The sequence below is a fragment of the Uranotaenia lowii genome, unplaced genomic scaffold (assembly GCF_029784155.1).
Source record: "Uranotaenia lowii strain MFRU-FL unplaced genomic scaffold, ASM2978415v1 HiC_scaffold_10, whole genome shotgun sequence".
Taxonomy (NCBI): Eukaryota; Metazoa; Arthropoda; class Insecta; order Diptera; family Culicidae; genus Uranotaenia; species Uranotaenia lowii.
In genome coordinates this window covers 220,105-244,639 of record NW_026596966.1, presented here as the reverse complement: position 1 = coordinate 244,639, position 24,535 = coordinate 220,105, and positions in this window count along the sequence as shown.

The following is a 24,535-nucleotide window of genomic DNA, read 5'->3' as shown; positions in this document are numbered from 1 at the left end:
ATGTCACCAAGGTATATCGCCACTTCCGGCGTTGTCCAGGACCGGCGTTATGTTAGTTTTTTTTTATTTTAATTCGGTAGTAGTGGGAGGAGAGGGGCCTTTGATGCTACTGGGTGTTTCAACTGTGTTCATCTAGCGATTTTGCCTTAAAATCTGTTGCGTGGCAACAAATGCTCCCGAAGCTTATTGGCAATATCGTTAGTAATTTTCATTGAAACTCTTTGAAGATCTAGATTTACTCAGTGTAAGCGACGCTTCTTGACCTAAGATCGAGAGGGCGTCCTTAAAGCGCAATGGCTAACTACGGGATGGTCGACTACGACCACCAAAAAAATGCTTAAACTACTCGCGCGTCTTTTTTGCATTGTCTGGGCATTGGGTTTGAGGAAAACCTCAGAAGAAGGGCGGTGGGAAAAGTTTTCCTGAAAGCTGGCAAGACATGAGCCAGGTCTCTATTCCTGGAACCTTGTTTTGAGACGGATGTTGTTAAAGAGTCGTAGTTAGTTGGAGTTGTAACCGAAGTAGAAAATCGCCGTGGTTCGAATTGTCGCCGTAGTACATTGCGAGTCGAAGATCGTTAGCCTTCGTAAAAGTATCGGAAGTCGTCGGAAGTGTGGTGGCTCAAAACTAACCCCCAGTCCGACTGAAGAGGCAATCCGACGGCCTATGTTTGGACACCCGGAAGACGTAGATGGCAATTCGTTGGTAAGTCGTTGTACCTTATTGATTCTCTTGAGATCTTTGGGATTGAAATGCGCTTGCATTGATTTTCAAAGAGCCGACCTATATTCCCAACGATATTGCCAGTTTGCTTCTTCCCTCATTAGAGCGCGAAAACAAATTGTTCCCCCCTGGGGTAAGAGTCCGGGCAAAGTATCTTGGCTGCTAGCACATCTGCAATCGCAGATGGCGCAAAAGTGCTGGTAGTAATACTCGCGACTATTGAGTTAAAAAGGGTAAAAATATCCTCTACGTAACAATGGCGCCCAACGTAACAAATCTTGTTATAAAGTATCATCACTTGGGAAACAGAAATTTACTTGGGAAACAGAACATACCTAATTAAAAAAAATACAATTGTATTTTTTTGAGTTCATGTGGATTTTTCGATTAACAGCGATAACTGTTTTAATAGAGTGGGTTGGTTTAAATAAATAAGAATACTAAATAGAAACCGCAGATTTTAGAAACTCTTCCAAATCTGCAAATTACACAGCAGCTCTTTAAAAAACGGTTAAAGAATAACCTTTTTTCAACTTCTCCGCTAGAATCCCATTCGGTTGAAAAATAACCGCATTCGAATTTCTCCCCTAGAAGTCATTTTATGACTTCTAATGGAGAACTCATAAAATGACATTTCCCGGGAAAAGGTCAAAAATGTTTTTTTTTTGAAACATAAACGGTTTAATAATTTCTAGCGTGCATCCTCTGGCGCTAACATTTTATAAATGTGTGTATCCTGGAAACCTGGCAAAAACAGTGGGATCGTTCCAGAAGATTTCTGCGTTAAATCAAACCTGCTGTACTGAAATTTAAGGATAGAAAATGTGCGTGCAAGTGAACAACGAATTCTTTCTCGCTTGCTGACCCACTCGTACTTACTCGAACAACATCCAGACCTGTGTGTGACTGCTGTGGCGTATCTTTGACCGTGCAACACATACTCATTGAATGCAGGAAACATGGAAAACTAAGACGGAAAACTAAGAATTGATGATCCCTGGCAGTTTCCCTCCCCAACAATGAACAGGAAGAAAAAACTCCTTTGTTTAATTTCCACATTAGAACTGACAAAAAAATTGTAAAATGGGTTAAGTTAGGTAATAAAATTACGAGACACGAACGCCACAAACGTGATAAAGTGTCTATAAAAAGGAAAAAAAATGGAGTAGAATCGTCTTGTTTGATCACTATGCTCAAGGACGACATTGAATGTTCTTCGTAATTGACGTTTGACCAAAAAGACGCTGAGTCCAATGGACGATAGACCGAACTAACGACGATAGGCTCAATAGGTATTAAGCCGAATGAACGTTAAGCTGATTTGACGATAGAGGCTAACTGGACGTTAGGCTGAATAGTCCTAAAGGATGTTGGCGCAAATTAACGATTGGCCGAACTTAAAGTATCCAATACTTTGCTTTGTACCAATTAACATAACTTCTCCTATCATTCATTTGGCTTAGCTTCATTCCAGTCTACCATTCATTTGATGCAATTACTATTCGCTCTATCGTTATTTGAGCCTATCATCCGTTTAACCCATTTGGCCTAGCGAATTTCGGCATAACATTCTTCAGTATAAGGACTTTTAGCCTTCAGAATCTGTTTGTTTGGAGCCAATGTGTAGCAAATTAAAGAAAAGATCATTGTTCAATAAACTTGTTCAAAAAATAATATTATCTTTGCTAACAAAAACTTCGCCAAAAGATTCCACTGTAAAAGCCCCTGCCTTTTCCATATTTGTTTTTGTTTTTTTTTTTAAATTTCACTAAACTCATCCCGACCGTTAGTTGCAACCGACTAGCTGTCAGTATGTATCGAAGGATAGCGGCCCCAAAGGGGAGCTAGGTAAGCTCAACGAACCAAGTCGTCGGAATCCAGATCAAATAAAAGTTGAAACATTTGTAAGCGCTGCCGCTTGGTACAACACCGGTTAACTCATCGGTCCCGTCTTCCTCGTTTACAGAGAAAAAAAGAAGAAACGATAGGAGAAAAATACATAAAAACAACTCAGCTGGGGCCAAAGCCAAACCGGGGAACACTGCAGGAAGTTAGTCGTTTTTTTTCTCCTAAGCTTGTTGTAGCCCGTCTGCCTTTCATACTATAACACGGCTTCAACTATAACGAAGTTAACAGCAAAACTAGTGTCCTTTCTGTGCTTTCCTCGGATAAAAACAAACCTCAACCTTTGAAGGAGACCGATACAGACAGCCAACAAAACGACGAACCGAGACGGTTGGTTAAAAACTTTCGGTACTGCTCTCTCTCTCTCTCTCTTTTGTCACAGACGAGGACGAGTTGACCGTGGCAGCAGGAGATGAAACAGTCCTTTACGTCGATGTAATTACTTGATTAGGGATGAATAATGACAGTAAGGAGATTTTTTTTGTTAGGTACCAAAAAAAAACCGCAGGAAATCAAATTCATTTGAAATAGTTTCTCAACTATTTTTTTTTATTATGCATGTCTTCCGGGAAAATGACAAAAAAAAGGAAATTTATCTAAAGAAATTTTTTAACCGTCGCTACATAAAACTGTTCATTCTTGAATAAAAAACAACATAACCACAACTGGTCTTCCACTCCTACTGGTAGTTAGTTAGCTCACGGTATTACGAAATGAACTCAGACACAAAATCTCCGGAACGAGACGATAACTTCTCCTGCAATAATGGTGTTGACCAACACACGATGGCTTTGTGGGGAGAAACTTCCAGGGGGTTTGCAATTTCACTTGATACCCGGTCATTTAGTTTAAAGGTGACGGATGGATGCTGTCGGGGATTTTCGTTCCTGAAGTAATTAATCCTCCTTCATTGATGTGGTAGAGCGGATTTTTATTTTTTGCTTTGTAAGTAAACCGATCTTAATGTTTACGAGATATTTGCGCGAATGTTGACAAAAACAAACACTTGGAAAAGTTCAGACTGAACATTGTTTGTATCTTCTCACTGAGCAACAATTCAAATGAAATCTTCTTTGCAATGCAAATAACAACGTCATATTGACATTGCTGCTCAGAAGCAAAAGAGAGAAAAAATCAGCAATCATACGTCTGATTGCAATTGTGTTTTTTTCAACGCCATCGGGCGACTACCATGAGGTCTTCCTTCGATTGAATCAAAAATTCATGGAAAACACGCGCTCGATGGGTAATTCCACTGTCATATATGTTTATGAGCCGGAAGGGAAGAGACGGAAAGGGACATGACCATTTATTTTTAATTGACTGGATTTACAATATGCATTCCCGACAGCTTTCATAAAAACTATCAAAATCAGTCGGTGGATGAGTGTTTTGAGAGTGTACAAAAATTATCAGTAACGAGTAAAATTATTAGGGAACAGTTCAACACTTCCCCTTTTGCAATGATGGAAATATGGTGATCTATAATTTTCTCGAAACACTTCTCTAGAAACATTGGATTTCAGAAAGAACAAAAAAGGCATTTGCATGTAAATTCCCACAGTACTGTTTCAGGGACTTTTTTCTAATGTTGGCAATGGGGAAACACTTAGGTTTTGTACGCCGTTTTGTTAACGGTAGCTTAGAGAAAATATTCCTTCTTCATAGAGAACACTCAGAAATGTTTGAAATTGGGAGATTCTTAGTTCTGAAATGTAGAACGTTAGATGTCTGAGATATTGGATATGAGGCATTTTCTCATGTTACATGAGACATGTGACATCAGACTTGAGTCATAAGACATAAGAACTGAGACTTGAAACCTGAAATCTGGAGCGTCAGACAAGAGACTTGAGAAATAAGGGCTGAAAATATGAGACTTGAGATAGGAGACCCCATTCCTAAGACATGAGACTTGAGACAGATGATCTGAGACCTGAGACTTGAAACATGAGACATGAGATATGATACCTGAAACTTGAGACATGAGAAATGAGATATGTTGCATGAAACATGAGACGTGAAATATGAGACGTGAAACATGAGACATACAAAGTAAGGTGTGAGTTCTCACATCTCGTTTTTCTCATCTCACTTCTCTTATCTAACGACTCATTTCTCTCTTCTTACGTTTCACTTTTCACCTCTCACTTCTCAGGTCTCACTTCTAACGTCACACGTCTTAATTCTCTTGTCTCATAGCTCATTTCATACGTCCCACTTCTCACGTCTTACGTCTCATTTCTCACGTCTTACGTATCACTTCTCTATTAATGGGACGTAAGACGTGAGAAGTTCGACGTATGAAGTGAGCCATGAGACAAGAGAATTGAGACGTGAGACGTTAGAAGTGAGACCTGAGAAGTGAGAAGTGAAACGTTAGAAAAGAGAAATGAGTCGTTAGATAAGAGAAGCGAGATGTGAAAAACGAGATGTGAGAACTCACACCTTACTTTTTATGTCTCATGTTCCATGTTTCACGTCTCATGTTTCATGCAACATATCTCATTTCTCATGTCTCATGTTTCAAGTCTCAGGTCTATGACAATCTGTCTCAAGTCTCATGTCTTAGGAATGGAGTCTCCTATCTCAAGTCTCATTTTTTCAGCCCTCCTCTCTCAAGTCTCTTGTCTGATACTTCAGGTTACAGGTTTCAAGTCATGCTTTCATGCAACATATCTCATTTCTCATGTCTCAAGTTTCAGGTCTCATTTCTCACTTCTTACTTCTCATTTTACACGCCTCACTTCTGGTCTCATGTGTCATGTTATGTTTCAGGTCTTAGGTCACATGTCCCATGCCTCAGGTCTCAAGTTATATGTTTTATTGTCTCAAGTTCCAGAGGTTCTGAATTAGCACACGAATTTTGCACGATTTTCGGGAATTATCGCGTTATTTGCACGTTTTTTTTATACATTATGTTTCCTTTTTAAATAAAGCAATTGTTAATTTTAAAAGTATCTTCCATTAACTGTACCTCCATCAAACATCCTGGTTTAAAAATATTCAAACATGTTTAAACACGAAAAATGAAAAAAAATCGCTCTTCACATGTGTAGATTTAGTTATGTCGAGGAACGAGATACATCGGTATTCTGATGATCAGGGACCGAAATTCAGCCCGAGGACCATACATCAATAAACAAAATCCGAGGGGATTGAAAGCTTGTCGTCACAACCGAAAAAAAGCAACATCATAAATCATAATCACCACACCAGCTTGCAGCAGGGGCACATCGTTGCACATCAGCCCCAGAAGGCCCCACAGGTAGACCCCCTAACTAGCGAACGAAGATGATGCGAACCATTCTATGTCCGGGTTGTTTGCCGAGGCTCGCAGCATCCAGATGCACTTCCACTTCCGGCGGTCTTGGTGCGCGTATGTGTGTACACCAACTGCTGCATAGCAGAAGCAACTACAAATAGGAGATCAAAGCTAAAGCTCTTATCAAATACCGGTGGGGCTCGTTGCACTTTAAAGACTGCCGATGGCTGTTTTCGTTCCGTTGAGAGGTTGAGAATTTCGTGAAACATACAGGGTTTCGATTTAAAATTTAAAGCTTTTGTAGACATTCGAAATTTTGGATTTCAGGATTTCTTCAAAAGAAAAAATCATATCAGCCGACTTTTCAAATGATAAAAATGCAACATCTTTCCAGTCTTGCAAATCAAACTGGTTGGGCAAGCGTTTATTTTGACAAGAAAATAACAGGAACTTTAGACAACAAGTTTTCTAATAACTGGAATTGTCCTCCCAGCCCAACCATATTGCATATGTCTGAAAAAACCAAATAAAACATATCCCATATCCTATCACAAGACGAAGCAGGATGGGAACCATCAGCCACCAAGAATATTGTCGAATGATGTATCGAGCAATGTGTAAACCGGCATTAAAAAAAATATCTTTGTTTCCAAACGGCACGTCGTCGTCTCATTTTTTTTATCAAAATTTTCCAGGCCGAAAAAGTTTTTTCTTAACTATATATTCAAAATGTTGGGAAATCGAGGGTAAAACGGCCATAACTCCATTTTCCAATGCGTGCGGTAGCTCAAAACGCCTTCATTTGATTTTTCAGACAAAACCACACAAGATAAGTCCGAACATGCTTCTTTATTCTCAATTAATTAAAAAAATGTAGAGGAATTGAGGAATTGAGAATAGTCATAACTCCATTTTTCGATGCGTTCCGTGGCTCAAACAGCCTTCATTTGATTACTTGGAAAAAAAATCACATTTGGTTAAAAAATTTCAAGTCCGAACAAGCTTTTTCTGAATAATATTAAAAATGTAGGAAAAATGACAATAAAACGGCCGTAACTCCATTTTACAATGCGTGCGGTGGCTCAAACAGCCTTCATCCGACTCCTCGGAAAAAAAAACACAATATAGGCCTCATTTTATACAATTTTTTTTAAGTCCGAACATGTTTTTTTCTCAATTAATTGGAAAATTGTAGGGGAATTGAGGGTGAAACGGTTATAACTTCATTTTCCGATGCGTACAGTGACTCAAGCAGCCTTCATTTGATTCCTCTGACGAAATCACACAAGATATTTAGGCCTAATTTTGTTCAAAATTTCCTAGTCCAAATCATTGTTTTTCTGGATCGTTTACAAAATATAGGGGAATTAGGGGTTAAAAAGGCACTATATCTCCGTTACTGCCCAAAAGTGCACAAAAATTTGCATCTTTTGAAGGCATTGGTATCAAAAATATTTTACGCTTGGTACACATTGGTCAGTTAAATACAAAATTTTTGGACCAAAAAAAAATTTTTTCTTGGAAATAGCTTGCTTGTTTTACATTTTGATACAAATTTGGTTTATTTTTCATTTTTTACGTGTAGTATTTAACTCAAACAAAATTTAAAAAATATAAAATATATAAATTTTATGAAAATTTTTGATCCCAGAATTTATTTAAAATCAAATATTTTGAAAGTGGAATTTTTTCAAAGATCGCGTTTGCGGAAAATCTTAACATGATTTTTTTTAATCAGCCCCATACACAAGTTTGTTCTCCACATCTTAATCTACCATTTTGAGGGTGAGCCCCCAGATTCCCAGAAATTATGCTATTTTGAGACACCTTACTGTACATCATTTTCAACGTTACAAAATTTCTTTCAATATATTTCCTTTCAGATTTGATTTCTCAAAAAAAAAAAAAAATTGAAATTAGACAAAACGACAACGAATACATAAATGAAAATAGATAATTGCATAAAATTGTTGTTAACAAAATAACAGAAACAGGTTTCAAGTTCATTGAAAAAATTAATATAATTTTTACTAAAGGTACATTAGGCAAAATTAAAGACTAAATTATTCATTTCAAAGTGGTTTCATTTCTTTCCTTTTTAGTCAATCTTGATAATGTGTAGTTTCTAGATTTTTTTCAGCACGTACCTGTGCCGGACAAATCTAGGCATTTGAATTTAAAATATCAGCCAAATTCGGGCAAGATTCAGACTAATTTCGTCAAAAACAGGAATTACTCAACACCAATCAAGAAAAAAAACTTGATTTTTTTTATCTTCAGCTAAATCGTATTTTAGGCATTCAAAAAACTTCTCATAATTATTTTTATAAAACTTGCTCGAAAAAAAAAATTTTTTTTTTTTTTTTGGTGAACAAAGTGAATAATTCGGGCAAGCCGGACTTTTTTCAATGAAATCCTGGCAAAAATGCCGAGCCGGACTTTTGTCAAGTTTTGTATTAAATATACCCGGATAAAATTGGGCAATCTGGCAACCTTAGTGTAGCGGTAAGATAAGCCTTAGTCAATTGATTCATTATGCAATATTTTAGAAATTGTCAAGAGCTAAGAGATGATTTTTACTAAAATAGCTTAGAAACACTTCCAAACATTTCTGAATAATCCATTTTCAAGTCATCAGGGGAAAGTTTTTTGAATAAGAAAAAAAACTAAATAATTAAAAATAAATGAATTTAGCGATAAAAGTTGCAGACACTTAAATTTATTTTTTTTTCTCGGCAGGAAAATCTACAACAGTACCAGACATTAGACTTCAATTCTTCACAAAAGCCACAAAAAGATGACTATCTTTTTTCCCTGAGGATAAGGCCAACCTAGTCTCGAAACGTTGGATGAAATAAAAATAATCATCATTTGAAAATAGACTGTAATGCCGATTCTAAAACGAAAATCAATACCACATCAACAAAAACCAGTCGAAATCTGAACAACATAAAATATTTTTTCCAATTTTAAGGCGTTTGAGGGTCGCCTTAGAGTTTTCCTATCAAAATGAAATATTGCACAGTTTGCTATCTTTTTAAAAGAAACAATATTCGGGGGGGGAGGGGAGGGGGGGTGTGGCAGTGAAATTTTAGCTTTTAAAAGCTTCCATGTGGCTAAGGGCCACACTACTGGCCACGCTTTGCATACTGTGGCTATACGATTAGTTTGGACCATGAAGATCAAAAGAATACCGATGAATTCAACGGTTTCTGTTTCGGGTCATTATTTTTCAAAAGAATGTATTATCCAACTGACCCATTTTTAGCGTCAATTTTCCCAGATTTCGCTCAAAACGTCGATTTTATCAGCAGCAATTAAATTACCGCAAAAATATTTTTGCCCCCGCTCTCATGAGACACCTCATCACCATATTAAACATGCACTTCCACTACAGTGCTTTTTATTCGATTGAATATGAGACAACCATATTGAGAGGAATATTGAAATTCTCGATTAAATTTTACGTCACTGTACTGTTTCAATTTAGAAGACATCTTATTTGCAAATCCGAAATACAAGACATCTAAAATTACTGTATCACCAAGAAAGGCGTAAACCCAGACTCCCCTCTGTCTTCAAACTACCGAATCACACAAGCTTCTCAAAGGCGGACATCCAACTTAAAAGACATGTAGCCTTTTTTGGTTTTCACAATTGAAAGTGTTTTTTTAGTTTAGTCAATAAGATGTAGTGAATGAAATTGCACAAAGCAGAATCACTAATTTGCCCAAAAAGGAGAGAATAATAAAGTTTAAATATGATCAAAACCATGATGATGCAATACGTAACTCTAGGTTCAGAGTTTTAAATTTCATGAAGACTTCAAAGATTGAATTATTTTTCAGTTAGAGTTTCTAATTTAAGCTCACATTTTTTTTATACAGCCCTCGTTCAATTTTGGCAACCAAATGTTGCCAATCGAACGTTGCCGAAATCTAACGGGTTTTATTTCAATTATTATTTTAAAAAAACTGTTCTTTTGATTAACGGAATTTATTATCAAATTCCGACCATTTTCAGTATTTTTTTCATCATGTTTTTGATGCATTTAGCACTTTTGTGGTTTTGTTTAAAATGTTTGTTTTTTCCTATATCTGACATTTTCAGGGTGACCAGCAAGTTTCCATTTTTAAATTCCCGGTTTTTTTCCGGTTTTCCCGATAGAGATTTTATAATTTTCCCTGTTTCAAAATGCGCAAATAAATATGTGAAAAATGAAGATATTTTTTTGCAAGTTGAACGTAAAAGTATGAGAGGACTTCATTTTTTTTAGCTTGATCTTGAAACTCAAAGGTTATCCAGAATATGGTGATGATAATACGGTAAGAAAATAATTGTAGTTGTCTCAACCATAACCGAAAATTGTTAACTTCTTTTCAGTTTTTCATACCATCTTCGTCTATTATAAAAGAAAATGCTTTATTTTTATTACTCAGATGAGATAAATTATAGTTTTAATATGATGGCATTTATAAAATACTTTTTAAATTTCAAGTTGAAATACTGAATTTTACTGTAGAAATCTTGCTTCTGAATTCTGAAATTTGAAACATAATCATGCGCGATAAATTTCGTATTGAATAACTCAATTTCAAGTTTGGATTCATTATTAAAATTTCAATTTCAATTTCTGATGCTTATTTTATTTTCTAAATAAGAAATCCAAATTTATGTTATAGCTTGACTACTGATTTATATTCTGATATTTTCCTTTCAAAGGTCTTAAAATAGATTAACCTTATTCATGCTAAGCAATCTGAAATTTCATTTCAATTTTTATATTGAATCATTTTTTTTATTGAATATCTTTAAATTTTATTTTAGAATGCGATGAGCTCTGATGCCTGAATCTATTTACCTAAATTCTAATAAATTCATCTTAATTCTTAGTCTGAATTTTCAGTATCCCAAAAATGCATGTTATTATTCGATTTTTCAATTTTAAATCCAACTGGTTTAATTGAAAAATGTATACAGAAATCACACACAAATTTGGTGCGTTGTTACACTTTCTGTCATTTGTGCGTTTACTAATTAACCAAATAAAATGATGGCATTTTATGCTATTGTTTCCGGATTTTTTTCTGCATAGAAAAATTCCCGATTCTCAAAAGTTAATTATAATTTTTTTTTGTCTTTATTAGAGAAAAAAATATTTTCGAAACCAAATAAGATAAGTACTTCGAGGTTATGTCGTTTGTCAGAAATTTGATGTTTAACTTTTGAACTTACGTTTTGATTATTTTGACAATTTTGAGGGTGTTAGTACTTATAACACAAACTAAAAAATTAGATTTTTTTTTAAATATTTAATCAATATAATGAAAACGTGAAGTTTGGTTATGATTATTTTTGAATTTTGATAAAGGTACCGTGAGCTAAATTGAAAATAGCTGAAAATATGTTTCAGTGTTCAATTTCTTTAAAACCAGCATTTGATCATAAGATCTTTGTAGAAAATACCTGTTCAGAAAACTAATTAACCAAGTTAGGATAAATAACTGACTTCATATATCTTTTTTAACGTTCTATTAACATTGAATTTTTTTTTACAAAATTAATTCGTTATTTTTGTCAGACTTTTCAAAATAACTCTCCCAGTTTAAATGTGTTTGATAGAAGATTTCCGCTATTTTTTCAAGTTTCGTTTCATCATAACGTGTTTTTCTGAAAAAAATAGCTCCTGATGTAGATTCGAACATCATCAATTCTTAATAAATGAATAATAATTTCACTTGTAAGATAAATGGTAAGCTTAAGTAAATCTTTGGATTCAATCGAAAACTGTCGGATTTCAACGTATAATCCACATCACTCAGAACTAAAAAGTACCAGCATTCACTGCAGTGCTCAATATGCGTTAGCTAAGAAATAGTTTATGATCGAGAATTTTTTCTACGACGATTCTTAGGTCGAAAGATGTATGCGCTGAGTTCAAAAATCTATATTTTGAAGTGAAATTCCCGACTTTATTAATCCCGACATTTTCCCGCTCTTGCTTCCCAATCCTAAAATAACGGACTATGGATAGTAAAGCTCCAGAGAAAAAGTTTCGTCATGATGAAATGATGGAATTCTTGGATTTGATAGGTTTTATATATGGGAAAAAATAATCCACAGATAATTTTCCCGGTTTTGATTTGAATCTCCAGGTTTTTTTCCCGGTTTTCTCGGTCCCATTTTAAATTCCCGGTTTTCCCGCTTCGCTGGCCACCCTGCATTTTTCATCGTTTTTTAGTTTTTTTAAAGTCATTATTAGTCTGTTAATTGTATTTGTTTTTTAGATTTATAAAATTTTCATTTTTTTTGTAATTTTTTAGTACTTCTATTTTTTTTATTAATTTGTTTTTGTTGTTGTATTTAATTAACATTGTCGAAAAAACAAATGTATGGTACTTGTCTAATTTATATTGGTCCTGTTGTAGCAAAAACGATAAAGTATGTTCTATCTAAAAACCGATCGTCAAATCAAATGTTGTTAAAAACGAACGAGATCTGTGCTTAGAAATATTCACAGTATTCATTGCACAAAACTTTTTTGTTTCAGGATGGCACTGAATTCATTATTGTTGCAGTCTCATAATAATCCTATTCAATTTTTTTTTTCTAAACATCTCAATATCACCCATGAAGCTATTGCTTCAAAAAAAAAAAATAACATTTACGGCAAATTACATAAATTACACTGTTAAAATAATGTTTGAGAAAAACTTACAATTGTTCGATTGAAGACCTTGATACGTACCTGTAAAAAAGACAAAATATTAGATTAGTTATAAGACGAAAAATGTTTTAGAATTTATAGAAAGTTTCTCAAAAAATTAGAAATCTCTGATCTGGCGGATCCAGATTTACAAAGGAAAATGCATAAATGCACATCTCAAACTTGAAACTGTTGCATGTTACAAATTAAAAAAAAAAAACTAATCGCTGCAACTTGTTCCTGTTACCGAGAAATTTGTAGCAACATCACTTTATCGAATTTCAAACAATTATCACGCCCACCACAAAACCACTTATCCTAATAACAACTGGTAAAAACCGATTACTGGTACTCAATGACCACTTCCACCCGCTCCTCCTGCTACCCAGCTACCTGCAATGTTCCACGAATGATTTCGATCCATTGCGAACTCGTTTTGTCACACACACATTATAAACTATTTCTGCGGCACGTGAACACGAAACAACTTACTATACAACGAGACACCAGACCAACAGTTTACCGATGATAATGTTTCAATCAATGATGTGTCTGCCTGTAAACCTACAATCGCATAACAAATTCAATTGCTCGTTCTTCTTCCAAGAATTCTTCCTGGTAAGGATTAGCTTTTTAGAATATTAGATTTTCTACCGGGTGACTTTCAGGAAGAAGAAACTGCGCAAAAAGGGGGGGCGGATCTAAACTTTATTTGCAGTTTTATGCGCCACTGGCCCAATGCGGTGTAGTGGGATGACAATAAAGAAGCAAACCGGCAACCCAAAGCCTTGAGAAAGTACTTCCAGTCATGCTATTAAACACAATTGATAGGTCGTGAAAGAACCACCGCCGAGAGCATGTGAATGGGGGGCGTTCGTTTCCTAGATTCTAGGAAGAAGCTCCATCGGAAAATCATAATAACCACCCACGAACCAATCCTCATAACCTAGTTTGTGAAATTTCCGAAAAAAAAAGTTCCCGGAAAAGAGAAGGAAAACTTCCCATATCCGGTGAACTTTTGCATCGAGCGCGCTCTGCCATCATTGGTGAGTGAAAAGCGTGGACCAAAACCAAATACGTTTCGTTGGAGTGTTGCTGTTTTTTTTTTGCTGTTGCTTTCTTTCACTGCACATTGCTCTGAATTTTCCGCCTTCGGTTTGCTTTTATGACTCAATATTATTTATGTCGTCCTCCCATGGTAGAGCACATATAGGAGATATACTTCGTCCTCTAGGGGAAGTGACTTGAGGGACCCGGCGTAGGCAGGAGGTCCAATGATTCATCCAGCCCTCTTTCGGTCCGCCCCCGCTGTTTATTTTCTGATGGAACCGAGTTTTGTGTAGTAAACGCGATTATTTAGGAAGTTTAAGGTTCATGGATTTTATTACGTTTTCCGGGAAAAACGGGCCAAATTTCGGCCATGTTTATTTAGTAAGCACCGAGAAATTGATAGGTACAATTTGGCGTTCAACCGTGGAAATGAAGGCAATTCCTGGGAAAACAACAACAGCCACTAATTTTCACTCATAGGCGGATATTGGTTTGCCAATTTTCACTGATTCGATTGGAATTGTAACAACGCTTAGCATATTATGACCAAAAAGGAATCTGTTTGCTGTTCAACGTTTTATAGAAATACATTGATAAATAAAATTGTATGAAGAAATAAAATTAAGTAATTTTTAAAAGTGGAATATGTAAAGTAATGAACAGAGAGGAAATAAATGGGAAGAGATTAAAAAGGAAGGAGTTTAAAAAAAACGAACAAAGCAAAAATAAAACCAAAAAAACGAGTCAATTACTGAAAGAGACAAAAAAGGACTAGAAAATCAGAGATAAATAAGAACTAAGTAAAGGAAATATCGCGAGAACAGAGGACGTGTAAGAGTAAACACTAAACAATAATCAACAAACACAACAGAAAAATGAGAAAGATGAAATGAGAAAAAATAAATTATATAAAACAAGTGTGAGAGAAAAAAAAACTAATGATACAGATGAAATTTTTTAACGAAATTGAGATAACAACTGAACAGAGAAAAAGGGAACATAATTTTGAGGAGATTACACAAAATGATAAAAATGAAGAAAATCATAGAAGCGGTGAGAGAAAAAGATTTTAATAGAAACAGACAGATGAAGGATCCATCAATAAAATAAAATGACAGGTAAATTAGAGAAAGAAAAACTGAAAGGGGGTCTCCAAAGCAAAAACGAAATGCTTCCATAACATGAGAACCATTCAAGGAAATGGTGCCTTATTCGGCATGGGACGTGATTTGGTTACGAGAAATATTTCTATGAATATTTGGTATCCCTCTTTATTTCCAGAGGGGAAAAAGGAAGAAGGGGTGGGGGGGAGTGGTTGAGTCGACAATTAATCAAGCAAATGAAACCAGATTTGGCATGTTAGAGTATTTGTATGCGAAAAATGTTTTAATGATTATTTGAGACTCCTCCTTTCTTCCAGTGGAGAGATTAAAAAGAGGAGGGAGACTTTCACACATTTTTTTTGCATAATTCGATAACTATCCAGCAAATGGAACCAAATGAGCTCGGGAGGATAGTTGGATATGAGAAAAGGTTCTATGATTGTTTAAAACTCATCCAGATTAGATGGGAAGAAGGAGGGGGGTGCTTACAAATTTCTGATCAAGCGAAGAGAAACAAATTTGGGTTGCGAGGGTATTTGGGTGAACTAAATGTTTCCAAGATGGTTTGAAGGTCTTTTCACCTTTCACTAGAGCGATATAAAGAAGAGGAGGCTCCCATATAATTTTTTTTGCATGACTTGTGAAATAATCGAGAAAATGGAACTAAATTTGGCATGGGAGAATATTTGGATACGGAAAAAGACTTTATGATTGTTGGAGACCTCTCCCAGTTAATAAATAGGAAGAGAAGAGGGGGCCACCACAGTTCTTTTTTCGAGATATCGAGAGTTAATCAGTTGAAAGATACCGAATTTGGTATGGGATTGTAATTTGATACGAGTGATCTTTCTATAATTATTTGGGGCAACTCCCTTCTCCCATTGAGGGAAATAGGAAGAGGAGACGGGAGTCACATACATTTTTGTTACACATCACACTGAAGAAACCAACTTTAGTAGAGGTTTTTAGGATTAGGAAATGCGTCTATACTTATTCTGGGACCCTCCAGTGGGGAGACAAATAGGGAAGAAGGGGACTTTCAAATTGGGTCAAATTCGTCATAGGAAAGAATCCTCTTTTCTTTCGAGTGGGGAGCTTAAAAGGAAAATGGGGTACATCGTTTCCTTGATTATTAAACAGAGGGACTCTCAAAATTTTCTTTTTAATTACTTGGAAAGTGGTCAAGCAAATGGATTCAAATTTGGCTTGGAAGGGGAATTTTATTCAAGTGAAACATTTTTGAAGGCAGAATTCAGGAACTTATGAATAAATAATTTAATATTTAATGTCTTTATTTTAGATACAAACAAATGATTGTAAAACAAATTTAGGACAGGATTTGAAAACAGAAAAAAATATTTAAGAAAACAAGAATTAATCTCTTTTGATAAATTTCCATCAACTTTAGAAGGTGTAGCAAAGCACACTGGTGGTATTGAAAAAAAATGTCGAAAAATGATCCTTCAAAAACAGTAGTCAGCAAAGAGGCAAAGAGAAGAAAAAATAAAACCACCAAGAAAAATTTATGTGAATATATTGAGCAAGATAAACATGAAGTGACTAAATGAGAAAAAAAAGAAAGGCTTAGAAAAAAATTGTAAAGGAAACAAACTGGATCCATAAAAAAAAAATATAAGGGGCCATAAGAAAACAAAAAAAAAACATTAATAAAGTTTTTTACTCTGACAGGTAGAAACTGATGAAAAGTGACAGACAAAGACACTAAAAAGAAGGAAAGAAATTGATGTTCATGAATAAGAAAGAGTGTAAGATTCATAGAAAAAGTAAGGCTGATGTCATGCTGAAGCAACTAGCAACGCGACCTACAACGCAACGTTCACACGACTAACCAGCTCTCATTTGGTCTCCATGGAAATCGCGCAGACCTATCATACTGGTCGCTTTGTGTAGCGCGACCAATCTGATGCCAATGTGTTTAGTAGCGCGACTAGTAGGAAATCCAATAGGAACATTGTTTTTTCTCGATTTGGAGCAGTGATTCCGGGTTTAAAGCATAATAGTACGAAGATCTGTCCGAACTTGTGATAATAAACTAAAAACTATCTTAATCGGCGAGAAAATTTTCATGAATTCTTAGTTCCGGCAAAAAACAAGGAATTTTGTCGGTTCAAATTTCGGCATTCTTGCAATCCGGGTCGTGATTTGATGAGTTTTTGATGGCTCAGGAAAGAAAGGAGACGATTCAAAGCATTATCAGATGTAGAGAAGTGATGATTTGTAGGGAATTTCAAAGTGACTGGTCGCGCCAGCATGACATACCAATGCAATGCAACGCAATCTTATTGGAACGTTGCGTTGCGTTGCGTTGCTAGTTGTTTCAGCATGACATCAGCCTAAAATAAAACATAAACAACGCGAGGAAGAGGTAAAAGAAGTAAAGATAGCAAAAGCCGTGAAATTGTAAAAATGTCAAAAAAGGATAAGCCAGAAAGACCAACAAGATAAATGGAAAGGTAGGAAAAAGGAATAACAATAGGGATATGTGATAGAGAATGAGAGAATCAGAGAATTGTAGAATCTGAGCTAGATCGAGATAATCTTTTTCAAAGGCAGGGAGAAATCCGAAAGAAACAGGAAACAAAACAAAAAAAGAAGATTGATGTAAAGTGAAATAAACTAAAAAGATCAAACAAGAATGGAACATGAAAAGATTAGGCACTTAAAAGGCAAGCGGATGACGGAGAGGAGTGAAATAGAGAAAACGATTAAAAAAAAGAATTGAAAAGAAAGAGAAGCAATGAGAGCAGACAGAAAACCTACGGCAGGCGGAAACAGAATGGAATAAATAAAAAGAGAAAGAAACTTAAAAGAGATATGATGGAGAGAGAAACAAATTTGATTGAGTGGAACAAAAAAGAGTTGTATAAACAGGTGCAACAGATAAAAATAATGAGCGTGACTGAGAGAACAAAAAAAAGATCATAAAATAAGAAAGAAATAAGGATAGAAAATTTGTAAGATAAAAACATTAAAAGAGAAATTATTGAAACGATAAAACTAGCTAGAAAGAGACAATAAACGGTGGAGAAACATGAGAGCAGGCTCAGGCAATTCCACTCACCACCAAGGTTGCCAAAATCACAGAAAAATCTATAATTTCACACGATTTTGAACAAATTTCATCACAGAATCTGTATCACAGAGCATTGAATTTTGAAAATATTCACAGATTTCACAGATTTTTAGATTTTGTAATTATTTTTAAAATCTTTTATGTTATGTTGGTTTTCTAACTTTGTAATTGGAAGTCATAATAAGATTGTTATTTTTTTATTGATTTTTCTCAAGCAAAATGTAAAAGAGACAATATTTGGCATGACTGTTTAATGAAATTGTTCAGGATCGCCCCTGATGGCAGGATCGATAGCATCAGAATTTCTTTGGTGAAATAAAACACACTCATTCTTAAAAACATTATAAACTGTTTAGTGGACTGTATAATGACAAATGACTTGGACTTTGTTACAAGGACTTTCCGACTAATACACTGACTTTTGGTCTCTCTAGAACTTCGACACTGGCCGCTCGGGCCTCTGACTCTGGCCCAGAGGGCTGCTGAATTCGTTACCGTCTCCGCTGGTGGTTGGATGAAAAAGAGGTCGAGCCTTGGACACAATTTTGGTCGACCCTTGGGAAAAACCTCTCTGTGTTCGAGGAAAAGCCGAATGTTTTGGCGCGCATTGCCGCCGTTAATGCGCGCAGCATCGCCATGTTGTTACTGGGCCTTTTCTGATGTTAGGGTGGTTCAACGGAGCTCCTTCGTTCCAGAACATGCCGCCCGCCTTGAAAGGCGACGGGACGTACGCATTTCGAAATTCCCGCTGTTTTGCTGTCGTGCCGATGTTGATGTACCGTACCGCGATGGACCACCTCGCTTCGACCACGCCGTTGACCTGCGCTCGTTGTATGCGGAGAGACCTTATGCTGCCGCCCGCCGTTAACCCACGTTGGTTCCGACCTTTGTGGTTGGGTGCCGACTCTGTTTTTTGCAACCTCTCTGGTTGTCTGCCTTCGTCTAGTAGAAGTCTGGACGCCTGATAGCTTGAGAAAGGAAGTATCACTCTTCTAATATCTAAAATTACTGTAGAATACTTGACCTTTAATCTTGAGCGCTGACCTGCTGCCCTAGCCAAGATCAGCGCTGTGATGCCGACTCATGCTCTGTTCTCCGCAATGTTATTCTGGCATTAAAATTCTGAGCTCTCCAAGCTCTCTGACTATTGTTAACTGACATGAGCCGAACATTCTTGTTCCCAAGCTCTTCCGACACATACCCAGACTTTGAAACAGACATACACATAACATCAAAACTGACTCCAACGTATATTTCTTTCCGACTCATTTCTGACAGGTTTTCTAAATGGATTGCAGACTTTTCTCAAAATGTGTATCCGACAACCAATTCTGAATAATTTTCCAACAATATTCTCAGACCGTTTTTCTAAATGGGTAGCTTAATGGATTTACGACAAAATACCAAATATTCTCTGACAAAATCAGACTTAAAAAAAAACTGACACATGTCCAAGGGACTTCTGACCAAAGTCAAACCGTATCATCACTGACTCATACTCCGTTAGCTTCATTCCGATTGATTGATTGTGTGTGTAAGTGTATGTGTGATGCAGAGTTGCGTTAGAGAGTCCTGGTACTTAATCCAGGATGATGCTTGATGATAAACCGCCAAATGCTAGTCCTGATCCCGTCGATCAGACTATCCGAAAACCGAAATCCAACGCAACTCTCAAGTGTACCGAATGAATGAATAACCGCATATTTGAATCTCAAAGATTCCCGATAACTCCTGATGGCGGAGTGACTGCACAAAAAAACTTCCGAAAGTTTTTTGTGTGTTCGGAGGCGCACTGGAAAGCCCTGGTATTGCCATGCCCGATTGCAGCAGAAATGACACAGCAGAAAAAAAAAACCGTCACATAAATGTCCTGATCCCGCGATCAGGTTAACCGAAAAACGAATTCCAACGCTTACTCCGAACATTTCCAAATGTTAATACCGATTGATGACCAAATGATTGATTTTCCGAATTGAATTATTACCGAATGGAACCCCGTTTGGTTCCCTTTATGATTTTTCCCCAATGATGTCCAGTGTAAATTGTATGTGTATTACAAAGTGAATATCTGAATGATTTGCTGACTGATTTTCAAATGATTGACTGTGTATCCGAATGATTTTCATAACGATTTGAACCCAACTGGTTCCCGAAAAATATGAATGGTTTGCCGATTGATACCGAATATGAATCCATTTGATTCACGAAAAACTGAATGATTTTCTGACATTTTCGAGGCGAACCTGATTCGCTGTGCTCAGGCCCCTCTATATTGAATGGTGTTCTGACATAGTCTGAATGGTTTGCTGAATTATTCGAGGCGTACCTGGTCAAGGCCCTCTATACTGAGTGGTTTTCTGTACGAATAACTGATTATTGGAATCCAACCGATTCCCGAAAAAATATCTGAATGGTGTACTGACATTCTGATTACTGACTTTTTATTCTGACACAAAAGTTGACAAAACACCGACTGAGATTCAATACTTTTCCCAAAATAAAACCAACTTCAACGGCACTGATTTCAGTGATTTAGTTTACAAAAAATTCCGACAAGTTTGCACTCACATCCGAAAAACTAAATAAGTCAGGCTTCAAGCTCCGGTTTCATAAATAGTTTTCATGTTATAATCTACAATGGGAATGTGAATTTATTCCAATGTGTTCGTAATTTCTTATTTGAATGATTGAATACTTGCTCGAATCTCCAGAATGTTTCCGATAAACAATGACTTCAACTATTGACAATCGTTTTGGCGAAATAACCCTTGTTAATAACCAACTCCGAATGATTCCAATCACAATGATTGTTGAAATTACTCCGACGAGTATATCTGAGAGGATATTCTTACTTCATTCTATAGGTACAACGCTGAATGTGAAAGCTTTCACCTTTCACACTTCCGAAAAAGACTTCTATGATGAATCCAACTTGAAAGATTCTCTTTTTGAATCATGATGAAAAAACTTTATATAAAATACCAAATTCGACATAGTAATTAACATTACATCAATTAATGCGTTTGGCAATTGTTTCATATTTGCGACATCGAAACGACATCGAAAAATTGTCAACAAAATACACCTTCTTTAAGGCTACAAGAAACAGGCTATGTTTGATTCACACCTTGGTTAAGTTCAAGCTGATCTCAAGAAATTCATTCTTGAATAAAGCGAAAATAGTTGGTAGTTAGTATACACACAACGAAAAAAATCTGTAAAATTACATCACATATGATGTAAATAAAAAGAAGCATCATATATGACGGAATTTTCCGTGTGTGGTGAATTTTACACGTCTGTAAAATTTTAAAGACGTGTAATATAAAAGTCATGTAAATTTCAAAACCACTGAATTTAGGTAAAATTTTCTTATTGGATATTTTTTTGGTTTACTTTTTAGTTACTTCTGGAAACGCAAAAGCGAACCAATTTAATGGCGGATTTTCATCTCTAAATTAAAATCAATTTGGTTTTAATAAAAATCATTTATTTGTTAAAAATCTGATTCTATGAACACTACATTGTCTTTCACCGTCTAAAGAACCAAAATTTTCGAAGGCATTAGAATATGTATAACATGGGAACACAAAATAAATTCGAAAATATTTGCATATTTCGTCAGTAACTCTTTCGGATTACCATCTTCGAAGGACAATTATGTTCGGGATGCCGCTCACAGAGTTGCATCTTGTGGGTCTGCTGCCGAAGCGCCGCAAAGAATTCGGTGAACCAACAGTATCCTCTACCTTACAAACGTGGAAACTTCTTCAAAGCAACTTTCGACTAATTGCTTTGGTGCACGACTTGACGCAGCACTTTGTTTACTTTTGTGTGGGCCAGCTTTGACATGCTGTTTTTTTACATGATACATTGCGTTCAGTGTAATGTAATTTACATTTAATTAAAATTCAATGTCCATATAACATTCCACGTCGTGTAATTTTAAGAAAATTCTCATTCAGTGCTGTTAAGAATTTTTTTGTGATCAAATAAATTTGTAAAATTACATCACATATGATGTAATGAAAAAGAAGCATCAGATATGATGGAATTTTCAGTGCGAGTTGAATATTACACGATTGTAAACTTCAACAGACGTGTATAATTTGGAAGACATGTAAATATTTAAAACGTGTGATATTCAATTCGTACTGAAAATTCCGTCATATATGATGCTTCTTTTTAATAACATCATATGTGATGTAAATTTACATCAAATAATCGCGTTCCGTGTCAAGTAATATTTGTTTCATTAGAATTCAGTGCTGTTAAGGATTCAACTTTATTTTTAAATGTAAAATTACATTAATAAATCGCGTTCTACGTCATGTAATATTAAGGGTTTTCAATTTCAGTGTTGTTAAGGATTCAGATTTTTTTTCTGTGTATCGCAGAATTTTTCTTTTCACCTACCAGATGTGCACAGGTCATAATGGTTTGAACATTAGTAAAATAGCTTTGGTTTTTTAAATACCTTGCAAATCAGGTTTTTCACTGATAGTTGAGCAACCATTATCCTCTTGTGGATTTGCAGCTCTCCAGATCGCATGAGTTTAGGCCTTTTAATCCGTTCTGATGTAAAAGCTCCGTCTAACAATAACCGCTTCACAATGCATACCATTAACCAATACGATTAACTGAACTCATGCACAATTTTTCTAGAGGACCAGACATGAATCAAAACATTTTACAGCACAACTAAACCTTTGTTTTTAACCGAAATGACTCAACAAAGGGATGAAGGAATTTAATGTAGAACCGGCCGATAACAATAGATTTTTGTTTTGATCTTTTGCATTTGTCCGCCTTCTTCTGACGGCTCGAACTCGTTCCATTTTCCGCATATTTTTGTATTTTTATTTCAGATGGGAGATGGATTCTGCAAGCTGTTATAGTGAAATGAGCAGACCGAAGATTGTGAACGTTGAGAGATTCGACAAGCTGGTAGAAATGGTTTATTTGATTAAGATGAAACCATATATTTTCAGTTATTGGAACACACTCACGTTTAGCCGTACGAATTCAAAACAGTAGAATTGATGTTGGGCAACAGTATAGGTAGAACGAGTATTGTGTAGTGGAAATTCTCATAAACAATATAAGATTCCAATATTGAATCAACTACGGTACTGAAAGCTAAAATTATAGCATGATGAATTATGTGTCATTTTCATTTATTCCTTCTATCGTATTTCGGGACTTGCAAGCACTTGTTAATGTTATTTGCAAATATTTTTCCGATTGCAAGTGATTACATTTTAAGGAGAAAGCAAAATCGTACAAGGTAAGGTGGAATCAGATAAATCGATTCAAACTGATGATGGCGCGCATTCATGATGATGGTGGACACATTAAACATAACAACTAGGCGGAACTCAGTGGATTTTAACCTGTACACTCGCACAACTTGGTGTTTTAGGGAAGCATACCCTCCAAACAAAAAAGATGATTTGTATAACTGATAATGAATTGCCTCACATCATTCTTCGATTACCCACGATCATACACACAAAGTTTAAAGATTTTCGGACAACTTTTATACAAGATTCGTTGATTAATACATTCCGCATTGGGGCAATACTGCTTTGAACACTTTTGGTTGCACATACACTCTCTCTCATACATACCGTACATACGATCTGATGCTATCCGCTGCTTAATGATCTGGCTCGATAGGACCATGTTTTTTTTTTTTTTTTTTTTTTTTTTTTTTTTTTTTTTTTTTTTTTTTTTTTTTTTTTTTTTTTAATTTATTTATTTAATTTTAATTAATTCTACATTTAATTAAACCTACAGTTGTGTTCAGTCAACATTGATAAAATCTTGTATTCTAATGAACTGATCCTTTTTTAACCATTTCATTACTACTGTTGTTACATTTCTACTTCTTGGATACTATTTCGATCATTTTTAGGCTACCGATAAATTGAATCGCAACATTCTCAACTACTTTTAATTGACAGAACAAAATCAACAACTGATATCATCTCAAATTAACTCAACACTGCTGAGTTAAGTGAAACATAACCTATCAATGCTTTTTTTGTTGCTTTGACTTAGATCGAGTTAGTCTACTCTGTGCCAATGAAATACTTGCTGAAGGAATAGTCACCGATCCCGGTTCCGATTCCGTAGATGTTTCGGATGCAGTTCTGCTATCGTTATTAATTTCTTCTCTTCCGCGTTTTGTGCGCTCCGATGATACTTTCGTGAAAGCTTGCTCCTCCTCAATAACCACCATGTCATGTTCTGCCTCATCGACTTCTTCCGATGAATCCAAAGCTTCACTAAAGCTTAGAGCTTTTTCTTTGTCTCCGATTTGGTTTCCACCTTCATTGGTGGACAGCTCCGAAACGTTTTGGAACGCTGCTCTATCCAATGTGTTCTGATCGCTCGACCCAATTCTCGCCTCATTTTGCAACAGTGGTTTTGGCATGGTAACTTTTTGTCCAGTAAACAACTTTTCTACTTCACGACTAGATCCAGCTGCAACGTCACTATAACGCAATGTACTTAATCTGTTGTTCACCGATACACGCTTAGGACAGTTAACCTTAATGTGCTCTGAACTTCCACAAACAAAGCATTTATTCTGAAGGCCTTCATAATAAACGCGTGCTTGAAAGTTACGCACATGTACTGTTGCGGGAACCTCACTCTTTATTTCCATATGGATGCCTCGAACT